At 33.3% G+C, this 14,550-nt stretch overlaps 2 long non-coding RNA genes across 2 annotated transcripts; both read left to right on the forward strand.

Annotated features, from left to right (window-relative positions):
- The first annotated feature begins 1,117 nt into the window (after positions 1–1,117).
- LOC111908131 (uncharacterized) lies at positions 1,118–2,664 on the forward strand. Its single transcript, XR_002855773.3, has 3 exons — positions 1,118–1,494; positions 1,848–1,942; positions 2,094–2,664. It is a non-coding gene; the product is annotated as an uncharacterized LOC111908131 (long non-coding RNA).
- Positions 2,665–7,796: 5,132 nt separating this feature from the next.
- Positions 7,797–8,919, forward strand: LOC111908132 (uncharacterized). The gene is made up of 2 exons (XR_002855774.3): positions 7,797–8,154; positions 8,539–8,919. It is a non-coding gene; the product is annotated as an uncharacterized LOC111908132 (long non-coding RNA).
- The last annotated feature ends 5,631 nt before the right edge of the window (positions 8,920–14,550 follow it).

Here is a 14,550-nt window from a genome sequence, read left to right on the forward strand (position 1 = left end):
AAATATACTTAAAATGCAAAGTCGCAATTCATGTAGAACAATGTGCTAATATCAAAACACCTATTGTCACTAATCCAATAATCAACCAATAAGACAAAACATTCATAAAACTGAATATTTATCGTCAAGCTTTCTTTGACTTGTTGATTTTAACCGAAAGCCATGTTAAACGATAAATATAGGCACAATTTTACATTATCTTCATTAATTATGAACATCGTTTTCTTCCGGAAATTTAAATTTAAAATAAATATAATTAGCAGTACGTATTTATTAAGATTTCATTTAACATATTAATCATACTTTAACATTTAGTGTAACCATTAATTTTGTAGCCAAAAATTATAATAAGTTTGCACTAATTACATAATTTCTTGCTGAAAGGCTAAACCATAAATATTGTATACTCAACCTCGAATAATTACAATGTTAAATGATGAAAGATATTCTCACTTAAACAAGAAAGTAAAATGTATCAAATGTTTTTCCAAAAATAAATAAATTAAAGAGTATTGGTTATATTTACCAAAAGTCTTCTAGTCAAACCTTATTTAGGTGTTGCTTTTCTTCTCTTAGATCGACTTTTCAATTATTGATAGACAAAAAGATTTATCTTTAACCCTTTCTATGGATTGTATATTTTGATTGTTTAGTTTTTGTTGTTGTTGATTATTATCATTTTGTAGATAGAGGATATTTTAGATATTATCATTGATTTTAAAAAGTGTATATACGATATTTTGATATTGAAGAAGGACATATATGATATTTTAATATTTAAAAATGACATATATGATATTTTGAAATTTTATGAATGGTAAATATGATATTTAGAGATTTTATGAAGGGTAAATATGACATTTAAAAATTAATTTGGGTAAAGATGATATTTTAAGGTTTAAGAAGAGCATATATGAAAATTCTCCCTTAAAAAAATTACACATAAAAAATCAAGTAGCGCTTTCTTCATCAAGCAACAAAACTGTCATTTTGCATAACCTTTGGGCTCTATTTGAAGATATGTACAATTGTAGGGGAGGTTGATGCAAATCACCAACGCTAGAAATCAGGGTTATAGGGTTACGCCTACACATTTCTTAACCATTATAAATACGATGTTCAGGTTCATTTCAATACAATTTCACAGCCGCTGTCATGATCCACCCTATCAATCTAGATCGCAATCTTTTCTTACATATCTGAAAATCATGCTTTGTTTTCATTAAGTTATCGATTTTTTTCTTTTTTTCAGTCGTGATAATCACCAAGAGTTTTATGTGTCGGCTTTTTTTTTCTTTATCATGCACATAGATAAAAAAACTGGTAAAGATCCGCTATACATTGATCTGTATAGCCAGTCACTCACACTATACATTGATCTGTATTCTATTGTCAGCCTAGTAGATTCAGATCAGTATCAGTTAGGTGTTCATAACATTTCAAGAGTTGGTTTTGTGGGTTTGTGAGAGGCCCATGTATCTGATGCTTGGAAAGGTAAATTTATATAACGTTTTCTTATGTAATTGTTTTGATTCCAATAGATTTTTACTGCTCAACTTTCCAATTTATGCTATATCTAGTAACGTTTCAGTAGTCTGAATCTGACATCTAGTTCCATTCTTATTGAATACTGTTTGGAGATTATGGAGATCTTGACGGAAGCTGCAGATCTTAAATATCACTAAAGATGCAGATATTTGGGGATCCAGTATTAGATCTTTTTAAAGCAAAAATATCTGACATGGATTTTAGTTTTAGTGATTTTAATTTTTTAACTCAGAGCTTTTGCAATAAGTTTTTTGAATCACAAACCAAAAAAGTTAACTAATCTTCATTCTAATAAACAGGATGAATTGGATGGCTGAGTAGAATCCTGAGATGATGGGACAAAACCTTTGTAGATTTCAGTAGCGGAACGTAAAGAAGAAAGAATGGCTCCCCTGTAAGTTGCATAATCATTCGTGATGGTCAAAACATTAATGATGGTCAAAACATCTTCATGTTAAAATTATTAATTTTTAATATGTGCAGTTAGCAGTTGTCACCTCTATTATGGACTCATTATAGTTTTATGGGTTGATGTTTCGTTTCAGGCTTAATTTGCTCAGGCGATATCATCTACTGGCCACATGTGGGCTTCACAGTTGCCAATTGCTTCAGTCAATAAATACAAACCACACCTTTTCTGTTAATCGGATTGGCCTCTTTGGTTTAATTTGTTTGATAAACCGTGGACACAATCAACACGAACCTTTGTTATAACAGAGGCCAACTTGAACTTTATATTGGGATACATCAAGTAGTTCGATCGATTAAAAAAGCCTAAGTACAAAACATCTACTGGACAAGCTTTATACATGTCTTTGCTGATAAAAGTCGCAGATATAGTGTTCTTTCGCTGCAGGGTGGATTAATCTTTTTTTAGAACCCGTTTTAGCTTTTATCAGCGTATTTGTATGAGTATAAATATAATTGAAATGTTTATTTGTATGTGTAGTCGTATCTGTTCTTATGAGAAATGCAAGCACACCTTTCATAAAGGAACAACATTTCAAATGTATTAACCTTTCAATACTTTCCCCTATTAGAAAATGTCAATTCAGCCTTTGTAGCTGGCAAAAATTTTCACATGTACTGACACATTGAATATGCACAATAAGTCTCAAAAAATATAAGTGGTTGTTATTTATATTATGTTTTTCTAAACAAAATGGTGTTGTTTTTTTTTTCTAAAAACAAAGCTAGTGAGAGGCTAGAGCTTCATTTAGTTGAGGCAATCTTTGCGAGGATTGGTAGAGCAGATTAACTAACAAAACTGTTCATCTTTTCTAGCCATAATACTTAACCAACCGAAGGTTGGATGTCACCTACTAACTCTTTGCTGCTCCTGGATTTCCAACTGAAGACAACCTCGTTGCCATATCTACATTATCCAGAACAGGGCCATCAGAGCAGAGGTTGTCCAACCTCAAAAACAAATCCATGATGGACACACTCGTAATAGGGATGTCCATCCACAAATGATGCAAAATCACACTGACCTCAATGACTTTAGGGTAGTCCAAAAATAAGTGTGATTCAGATTTACTGCTACCGTACGGAGAGCGCATATAGGTGATTTACAAATGGATCCCAATTCTAAGGAGGTTCAATCTAGTGTATAGGTTACCAAGTCTAACACACAAATTAAGATGTTTGCCTTGGCAGATTCAATGTGATTCCAAATAGTGTTGCAAGTACTACTTTTTAACAAAAAGTTATCATTTATAGACCTGATGGAGGATGCTGAGAGGGACTCTTTTAAAGTTTGACCCCTCCTAGTTATATTTTGATTCTGTACTTTTGAGTTCATTGGGTGTGAACCAAGAGAGGGATTCTGGTTTCAGTCATTTTCATGTAAACAAGGTCACATGCCTGAGAGCTCAAGCGCGAAGGTCCATAGCTGCAAGAGATGTATGTGATTCTTCTTTTGTATATATCTTTTTATAGGGTAGCAATAATTTGTATGAAGACGTTAATTTTGGTTGCATGTACACTTAGGTATATCATGATTTATTTTCCCACTACCTATTTTAAGTGTATTTGATACATAGAAAACCTAACATCTAAAACTTTTAGGCCCTAAATATGGATGCTACATTATCCATCTGGAGTCAAGAAGGACATAATTGATGTTGCAAATTGTTGATGGTGGGATGCAATAGAGGAAGCAAAAGACTATTGTGCGGCCATTGAAACGGCTTAACCAAGGCCCTGATATGGTTAGAATGAGGTGGTTGCATGCAAGTTATAGTTCACAAAATCATAGAAAAAATGGTTGTGTTACCGAGTTGTGGAAATATGCTTGTCCATTTGCTTAGAAAACATGCATATTTTTATTGTATTAGATGTTCATTTCATGCAAAATGATTAATAGTAGAAGAACACCCTTACAATTGTGTTTATTTTTTTACCACTTTCTTTTGTTTCTCCCTCATTGTTTGTTGAGGAATATAGAGTATTTATAGTGAGGTACATTGTATCGGATGAGAAGTCTAGGGTTTCTTCGTGTTACTCATGGTGGAGTAGCATGCAAGAGACGCCAGATGCAATTATTACATTACACATAGTTAAGTTTGGTAAGTTCATATATCCACCATTAGTTTTTAAACTTTTACCAAATTCACAAATATATTATGATCAGGTCTATGTTATTCTTGCATTTAATGATCGAAAATCAATGGATATTACCAAGAAATTTAATCCTTGAGATTCAATTGTCCATAGCAAGTTTGTACGTGTTGTAACACTCACATTGACTTCAAATAGTAAAAGGAATCCAAATATACTTAAATTACAAAGTCAGAATTAATGAAGCACAATGTGCTAATATCAAAACACCAAATAATCTAATAATCAAGTAATCCAACAATCAACTAAATAAACATTCGGACAAAACTTTCATGAAATTGAATATTTATAGTTAAGCATTATTTCACATACATATTTTAACTCAAGGGCATGTTAAACGATAAATACATGCACGATTTTAGTTTATGTACAACATTATGAAGATCAATTTCCTCCCAAAATTTTGATTTTAAAATAAATATATTAAACAGTATATTATTTATTATGATTTCGTTTAACACATAAATCGTTAATATTTATTGAAAACATTAATTTTGTAGCCAAACATTTTAATATGTTTGCACTAATTAGAATGTCAAATGATGAAAGATATTATAACTTAAACAAGAAAGAAAAATGTATCTAAGCGTTTTTCCAAAAAAAAGATCAAGACTATTGTTTCCATTTACCAAAACACTTTTAATCTAATCGTATCAGGTGTTGCCATATATATATATATATATATATATATATATATATATATATATATATATATATATATATGTTTAAGTTATTCTATTCAAATTAATTATTCGTTTTTTTCATTCACAGAGTAATCAACGACCCGACATGTAGGGAGGAGCATTATTCGTTTTTTCATTCACGAAATAATCAAAGAGGAAACGACGGAAACAAAGACGATGGTATGTATGGAGGAGCTTTAATTGTATGTTATACTTGTTGTTACGCTTTGCTACTTGTTAGGATTGTAAAACTTTTGGTTGGTTTATGTTATTACTGGCGACCTAATTAATTTTGATATTTAATCGGATGTTGTTATGTAATTACCGACGACACTGTTACTTGTGATATTCAATCGGATGTTGTTATGTAAATACCGGCGCCCAAAATTGTGGATTAAAAATAAAAAATGAAAACTGTTATTACCGGCGACTACATCATTAGCGGCGACTTTGTCATTAGCGGCGACAATTGTGACAACTTGATCAATACACAGAGCAGTAATGGTGACTTATGACTGGCAACATGCCCGCTGTTATTAACGTTACCAGCGACAGTTAGACCCTTTAGCGGCGACTTTTGTCGCCACTAATTGCATTTTTTCTTGTAGTGATATATATATATATATATATATATATATATATATATATATATATGTGTGTGTGTGTGTGTGTGGTTAGAATGGTTGTGTTGCTGTGTTGTGAAATATGCTTGTCCATTTCTTCGAAAACATGCATATTTTAATTGTATTAGATGTTCATTTCATGAAAAATGATTAATAGTAGAACACCCTTACAATTGTTTCATTTTTCTACCACTTTTTTTGTTTACCCTTATTGTTTGTTTAGGAACGTAGAGCATTTATAGTGAGCTATGTTGTATCGGATGAGAAGTCTAGGGTTTCTTCGTGTTAGTCACGGTGGAGTAGCATGCAAAAGATGTCTGACACAGTTGTTACATTACCCATAGTTGAGTTTGGGCTTAGAAACTTAAATCCAACAAAAATTGTGGAAGATATCCAAAGCCATAATCCTTGCTTCTTCTTGGCTTGAAGTTTCGGGTCTTCTTTCTCCCATTTTGTGGAGGAATTCATTTAGAGTTTAATCCCTCCTAGTTATATTTTGATTATGCACTTTTGAGTTTACTGGTTATGAACCAAGAGAGGGATTCCGGTTTTGTCCTTTTCATGCAAACAAGGTCACGAGCACGAGAGCTCAAGCGCTAAGGCATACATCCATAGGTTGCATTTACACTTAGGTATATCGTAATTTATTATTTGACTACCTAGTTTAAGTGTATTTGATACATAGAAACCTAACATCTAGAAGTTTTAGGCCCTAAGTGCGGATGTTACATTATCCATCTGGAGTCAAGAAGGACATACATGATGTTTCAAGTGTTGATGATGGGATACCGAGGAAGCAAAAGACTATTGTGGGGCCATTGAAACGGCTTAACCGAGGCCCTTATATGGTTAGAATTATGTGGTTGGATGCAAGTTATAGTTCACAAAATCATACGAAAAATGGTTGTGTTGCTGTGTTGTGAAATATGCTTGTCCATTGTTTCGATAACATGCATATTTTAATTGTATTAGATGTTCATTTCATGAAAAAATGATTAATAGTAGAGCACCCTTACAATTGTTTCATTTTTCTACCACTTTTTTTGTTCATCCTTATTGTTTGTTGAGGAACGCAGAGCATTTATAGTGAGGTATGTTGTATCAGATGAGAAGTCTAGGGTTTCTTCGTGTTAGACATGGTGGAGTAGCATGCAAGAGATGTCTGACACAGTTGTTACATTACCCATAGTTGAGTTTGGTAAGTTGATATATCCACCATTAGTTTTTAAACTTATACCAAATTCACAAATATATTATTATCAGGTGTATGTGATTCTTGCAATTATTGATAGAAAATCAATGGATATTTATCAACAAATTTAATTCTTGAGATTTAATCGTCCATAGCATGTTTGAACGTGTTGTAAAACTCACATTGAATAAAAATTGTAAAAGGAATCCAAATATACTTAAATTACAAAGTTGCAATAAATGTACCACAATGTGCTAATATAAAAACACCAGGGTGTGAGTAATCTAATAATCAAGTAATCCAATAATCAACTAAATAAACATTCGAACAAAACATTCATAAAATTGTATACTTAATGTTAAGCTTTATTTGACTTATAGATTTTAACTCCAGGGTGTGTTAAACGATAAATGCATGCTAGATTTTACTTTATGTACATTATGAAAAATTGGTTTCTTCCCGAAATTTAAATTTAAGTTAAATATAATTAGCAGTGTATTATTTATTGTGATTTTATTTATCACGTAAATCGAACTTTTAACAATTATTGAAACCATTAATTTTGTAACCAAACATTTTAATACGTTTGTGCTAATTACGCCATCTTATGTTGAAAGGCTAAACCATGAATACCGTATACTCAACCTCGAATAATTACAATGTCAAACGATGAAAGATATTCTCACTTAAACAAGAAAGAAAAATGTATCAACTGTTTTTCCAAAAAAAAAAAAAAAATCAAGTGTAATTTTGCCATTTACCAAAATAGTTATAATAATCTAACCGTATCAGGTGTTGCCCCTTCTTGAAGTCGACGGTTCTGGTTTTGTCGGAGGCATATTTGGAACTAAGTGTAGTCTACAAATGATTAAATTTACGTTAAAAAAAGTTACTCCAGTACTGTGGGCTGTGGCCATTTATATATAAGATCTCTTAAAAAATTACATATAAAAAAATCAAGTACCAATTTATTCATCAAGCAATAAAAGTGTCATTTTGCGTAAACATAGGGTTCTATTTGAAGATATGTACAATAGTAGGGGAGGTTGATGAAAATCACCAACGCTAGATCTAGAGATCAGGGTTATAGGGTTACGCCCACACATTTCTTAACCATTATATATACGATGTTCAGTTTCATTTCAATACGATTTCGCAGCCGCTGTAAATCAAGATCACAATCGTTTCTTACATATATGAAAATCATGCATCGTTTTCTTTATGTTATCGACTCATAATAATCACCAAGAGTTTTATGTGTCGATTTTTTCTTTTCCTTCATCATGCACATAGATCTAAAAATTAGTAAAGATCCGCCATATATACTTTGGTGTTTCGAAGATTATGCTGTTCGACTATCACTCACACTATACTTTGATGTGTATTCTGTTGTCAGCCTAGTAGAATCAGATTACTATGAGTTAGGTGTTCATAACATTTCAAGAGTTGGTTTTGTAGGTTTGTCCGAGGCTCCTAGCTTGAAAAGGTAAATTTATATAACGTTTTCTTATGTAAATGTTTCGATTCCAATCAATTTTTCTGCTCAACTTTCCAATTTATGCTGTATCTACTAACGTTAATTTCATTAGTATAAAGCTGACATCTACTTCAATTCTTATTGAATTCTGCGTGGAGATTATGAGATCGTGTTGCAGATCTGATCTGTAGTTCTTTACATGCTTAATTATTCCTTAAATATCACTAAAGATACTGATATGTGTGGATCGAGTATTAGATCTCTTTAAAGCAAAAAGATCTGACAGAGACTTTAGTTTTAGTAATTTTAATTTTTGAATCCGAAGGTTTTTCAATAAGTATTTTTATGTGTGGCAAACCAAAAAAGTTAATTAATGTTCATTATAATAAATAGGATGAAGTGGTTGGCTGAGACGAATCCTGAGAAGATGAGGCAAAAGACGGAAGGAGGGCTCCTTTGCTGATTAAAGTAGCGGATGTAGTTTAGTGTATTAGATAAACCGTGACAACATTAAACATGAACTTTTGTTATAACAGAGGCCAATTTGAACTTTATGTCTCGATAAATCGATTAAAAAAGCCTAAGTACAAAACATTTACTGGACAATCTTATACATTCCTTTGCTGATTAAAGTAGCGGATGTAGTTTCCATTGGTTACAGGGTGGATTAATCTTTGTTTAAACCCTGTTTTATTTTCTGTCAAGTTATTGTATGAGTATAAATATATATATGATATGTGTTGGTGTATCATTGTATGCATATGAATTTGAATACTTCATGATCCTGCAAACATATTTCACATTACTCATAATCTATTCTCATGAGATGCAAGCACACCTTTCATAAAGGAACAACATTTCAAAAGTATTAACCTTTCAATACCTTCCCGTATTTGAAAATGTCAGTCCAGCCTTTGTAGATGGCAAAAAATTTCACATCTACTGAGTCATTGAATATGCTCAATAAGTCTCAAAAAAATATAAGTGGGTATTATTTATAGGATTCTTTTTTAAACCAAAGGGTGTTTTGTTTTATATAAACAAAGCTAGTGAGAGGCTAGAGTTACAAGTAGTTGTGGCGATCCTTGCCAGGATTGAGAGATCAGATTAACTAACAAAACTATTCATCTTTTCTAGCTATATAATACTTGGATGTCACCTACTAACTCTTTGCTGCTCCTGAATTTCAAACGGAAGACAACCTCATTGCCATATCTACGTTATCCATAAGATTTTCAACAGAAGACAACCTTCTTCCCATATCTACATTATCCATCACAGGGCCATCAGAGCAGAGGTGGTCCAACCTCAACAACAGATACATGATGGGCACTCTAGTAATAGGGATATCCCTCCACCAACGACACAAAATCACATTTACCTCAATGACTTTAGGGTAGTCAAGAAATAAGTGACTTCGATATATTGTGTAACAACCCAAAAATTTTAAAGAAATTTAAACTTTTCAAAGAAAACAGTTTTACACAAATAAAAGTTTTTTTTAAACATCAACAAGTTCTAATTGCTTTCAAAATGTTTTTTTTTTTATCAGAGTTCCCAGAATCCAAAATCATAAAAACGAGGATGTGTACGTCTTGCCTTCGCCTTTCCATTATCAACAAATGTACCTGAAACAATAAACGATAAAATTTAAGCTCGAAGGCTTAGTGACTTACCCCCAAAATACCAACCTCTAGCATCCAAAATAAATAATAACAAACAGCATGCATAATGAGCCTTCAACCTTACTGGACCCCTCCTACGGGCCTACAGCCTATCTGGACCGCTCTCGAGCCTCTGGCATGGCTGGACAGCCTCCTACGGTCCTACAACCTATCTAGACCGCTCGTCAGGCCTTGGACATGACTGGACCGCCTCCAACGGGCCTACAGCTTATCCGGACCGTCCCGGGTATGTTGGCCTCAACCGCACAAATCAGGACACCGCCTCAACTCAACCCCCAAACAAACAATCATGTGTACATAGATAACATACAAACAATATCATGCATATAACAGTCAAACCAATCTAGCCATAGCAAGATCCTGTAAACAGGATACCGACCTAACAGGATCACTAAGCTTAGCATATCATCATGCTAACTACCAGGATGTAAATCAGTAAGCATATCATACGGTAATCCGAATACCATCCATAAGGGCCGATCTTGGTGCCTTAGACCCTGTTGATAAAATGAGGATAACCAACTAGCGATAGTGTAGAACTGAACTGAGAGTCTTCAACAGCTATGCCGACACCCTCGACTGGAAGATAAATAATATACATTTATCAACGAGACCCAAATCTATTATTGGCCCAATTTAATAAATTGGGCACATCAATCTATTGGGCCTACACAAGACCTACAAAAGCAATCTGACCCAACAACATTAATTCCACAGCCCATTAATGGATTAGCCCAATTGACCCATAATCGGCCCAAAGTTTCAACTTTAGCACCTAAACTCCCTGGGACTCAACATAACTTCTCCGAGGGCTATAAAATACAATAATCAAAAGAAGGCGGGTTTCGAAATATACCTGCCGGATTTGGGGCGTTACATATTGCTAGCCGCACGGAGGGCGCATATAGATGATTGCAAAGGGATCCTAATTCTAAGGAGGTTCAATAGAGTGTATAGATGACCAAGCCCAACATGCAAATTAAGATGTTTCCTTAAGATGTTTGCTTTGGTTGGATCAATGTGATTCCAAATAATGTTGCAAGTATTACTTTTTGACAAAACATCGTCTTCTATAGTTGATGATCTGTCAAAGTGGTAGACTGTTGGAAAGTGTCTCCAAGGTCATTAACTACTGTTGATATCTCTAATAAGAGGAAGGTCCTCTTGAGTTGCCTTCAATACTCAAATCAAGTAGAATTAATGAAAGGGGAATTGATTTATTAGTTATTATGGTTTAATAGTTAATTACAAACTACTTAGAAAATATTATGGGAATTAATAAATAGTTTAATTAATTAAAGGGTTGAATAGCAATTTATCGATAGTTTATTATTCAGGAATACTATAGAACCTAGGGTGGATGGTATTCCCATTAGAATTAAATGGAATTTCATTTTGGGGATTTCTCATCCCATATGGATGGATGGATAAAACTTATGTGTTTTATGCGAAACAAATAAAAAACTTAAGTGTGCATGCAACCTTAGAATAAGATCTATGTTTTTCTTTAATTACATATATAACTTTCAACATCAAATAAGAAACACTAGCATACCTAGCATATTTTTGATAATATGATTAAGGCTTACACTACTAGAAAAACAACCTTTTACGACGCTCATTGCGCGTCGTAAAACTCTCAGACGACGCGCAAATGTGTGTCAAGGAAGGCCCTGTCATAAAGAGAGACGACGCGCATTTATTGATGGGTTTTGGTCATAAGACATCCTATGTGCTCATACAAACCCTAATGCTTGGATCTAGGTTTCTCTATTGTACATGGTTTGAATCCAAGACTATAAACCCTAATTCTAGCATATGGAAATCAATATTAACATATAATTAGGTTTAAGATATTATCTTGATTGTTATGTAGTAATAACAATCCCAATTCCTCCTTGAATTGACTTTGGAAGGCTTAGAGTCACAAGTGTCACTCCTCTAATGGCTTACAAACACCAAGAGCAAATGGAGAAGGTATAAAGAGAGAGGAGAGGGGTAGGAATTCATCCTTAGGACTTCTTGGGAAGGCTTAGACGAATTCATGAGCCTTAGGGGGTTTATATAGGTGTAAAGATTAGGGTTTTAGTCCTTATCCTTATCTAGTTGTTTGCCCACCAAGCAACCAAAAGATAAGTCTTAGAAACCCTTATCCTAGTCGAATTCTAAGGCCTTATCACCTTAAATTCGTCCAACCTATTAATAAGATAATCCTTACCTTATTTTGTAACTATCACATAATTACAATTCAGCCCCTCTAGTTTAATTAATTACACTTGATCACAAAATTAATTCTTAATTAATTATTGACCAATATTAATTAAACAAATATGATTTCTCCTTTAATATATTATTCTTATAACATATTAATAAATCATAATAACCTCTCTCTCTCTCTCTATTTATTTCTCCAATCAAGTTGCTTTGGTGAAAGCAACCCAAAAGGACCATGCACCATCGGGTCAAGTACATACCAAAATAGTTATGGACTTAGACACTAATCCAACAGTCTCCCACTTGGATAAGTCTAATAACTATTCTGCGTATGACTTCAGATCCTGATCTGCAATCGTAGCTTTCCAAAGCCGCTGTCAACTCTGATCATATCAGATACGCGTGTCCTCGGATAAGGGATCATATATTTCTCCATTCTAGATATCGTATGAGATATGATTTCAAATCATTCTCTTTGTACTATATCTCGATTTCTGATTTATGACGACATACTAATTGAACAAATCAAATTAGCCCTAGCCCGGCCGAGCATTTATGTTTGTCATCACTAAACCATCGAGGGGCCCAAAGATATCGCTTTTATCCTACTTTGAATAAAAGGAACGGATAAACTTTGATAGAATGCTTGCTTGCACTCACTAACCAACTCACACACAATAATATGTTTTATAACACCAAGTTACTGGTGCGTTTACATATTATCAATGTGCAACCGATTCGCAAGATACAACTCACACATATTGGTTTCAAGAATATAAGATGTTATCGTCTCACTAATCACTCGTGATGCAATTTCATGGAGTGATCCAAGTGAGCGTGGGTTTGATCCAATGCTCAAATTCATATTCATAAGCACTCATGAACGTTGCAGCAAACATTTGCTTATGTCTAATGCTCTTTAGACAATCCACACACCAATTCACGACAGTCTTCATTCATATCTACTTCCCACATATGAACGACTGTGGCCCGTTCGAATAATTTGACTGTTCTTAACCAATTAAATTATTCTGGAAGTCAAAACATGCAAAGTGAAACACAAGAATAATACTAATCCCATATGGCCTCAAACCTTTGAGCATAAATAAAACACCTTTTATTTATCACCATATCGATTACTCATTATTTGTCATTTCGGGTAATCAACTTCATACTTGAATTACAACACTTGTCCCATGCTCCCAGCATGCACACAATGTTTACCTATGGTTCTTACTTTGTGAAATAGATCACATTGAGCACATTTCCAATCATTCCCATTTCACAACTCCAAATCATTTTTTTTTCATAAGAATATCAAATTCTTGTTACTTATAGAATATGCTAGATTCTAATATTCTATGCAACGATCCTTTCGTAATGTCACTGCACCAAAGTCACAAAGACTATTGCCAATGGTATTACAAAGTCTTCTATCGGGGATTGTTACAATACAATTCCTTAGATATGATGTCTCTCACTCAAAGTACATTCCTTTGAACATCCTTTTGCATAAAAGTTTCTAATCTAGTCATAGATTTTTCAATATTCAATTTCTAATATGGACACGCTTCCATATTTTTCATATGACAACTCATTCTTAATAGAATCTCATCTATTCGTAATGATGTCGATATGGTCCATCCAATATGGACACATTTCCATATTTTCCATATGACAACTCATTCTTAATAGAATCTTTTCTATTCATAATAATGTCGATATGGTCCATCCAATACCATGCTTCCAACTACTCACAAGTGACCAATCCTCGTCGAACTTTGGATTGTCCTTTGATAGTTGTTTAATTATTTTAGTCAAAACTGATTCTAGTCCTTTTTCCCTCTAAATGCGCTAGACATTTGGAAAAATTTAGAATGGTCAATCATTAAAGCATTGGCAATCGATCCTATACCCGAAGCGTATGGGACACGACGCATAATGTTTTATTTGCTATGTTCTAAAAATTCGAATTGTGAAGAGGAATGCCGTAATCATAATCAAAATTTTAAGAACACACTATATACCCTTGACTAAATTTATTAACATTTCTCAACCTAAACCTTTAGATTTGGAATGAAGCATAATATTCTCTCCCTTAATTATAGCAAAACAACTATTCCTTCCTTAAAACTTTGCAAAGAATGACTCTTGTTTTCTATAATTAATATTGCCAACTTGCAATACGTGTCTTAATAATCATACAATCATAACATTTATGCTCCCACTATCATGATGATTATTATAAAACATAACACTTATGCTCCCACTAGCTTCGACATGTATTCATAAACATCTTAACTTCCAGAAAGACAATACTTATTGAATTTCTTAAGTTCATGTTTCTAATACTTAGTGCTTTGATAATCTTATATCAAGGCTTCTTGAACTTATACACCTTTTCCTTCGATAGTTCATATGTGTGTCTAAACAATTAAGACTAATTTCCAAACCTCACAATTTAAATTATGGAAAGGGATACCGTAACCATAATCGAATTCGAGAA

The sequence above is a fragment of the Lactuca sativa genome, chromosome 5, assembly GCF_002870075.4.
Source record: "Lactuca sativa cultivar Salinas chromosome 5, Lsat_Salinas_v11, whole genome shotgun sequence".
NCBI lineage: Eukaryota > Viridiplantae > Streptophyta > Magnoliopsida > Asterales > Asteraceae > Lactuca > Lactuca sativa.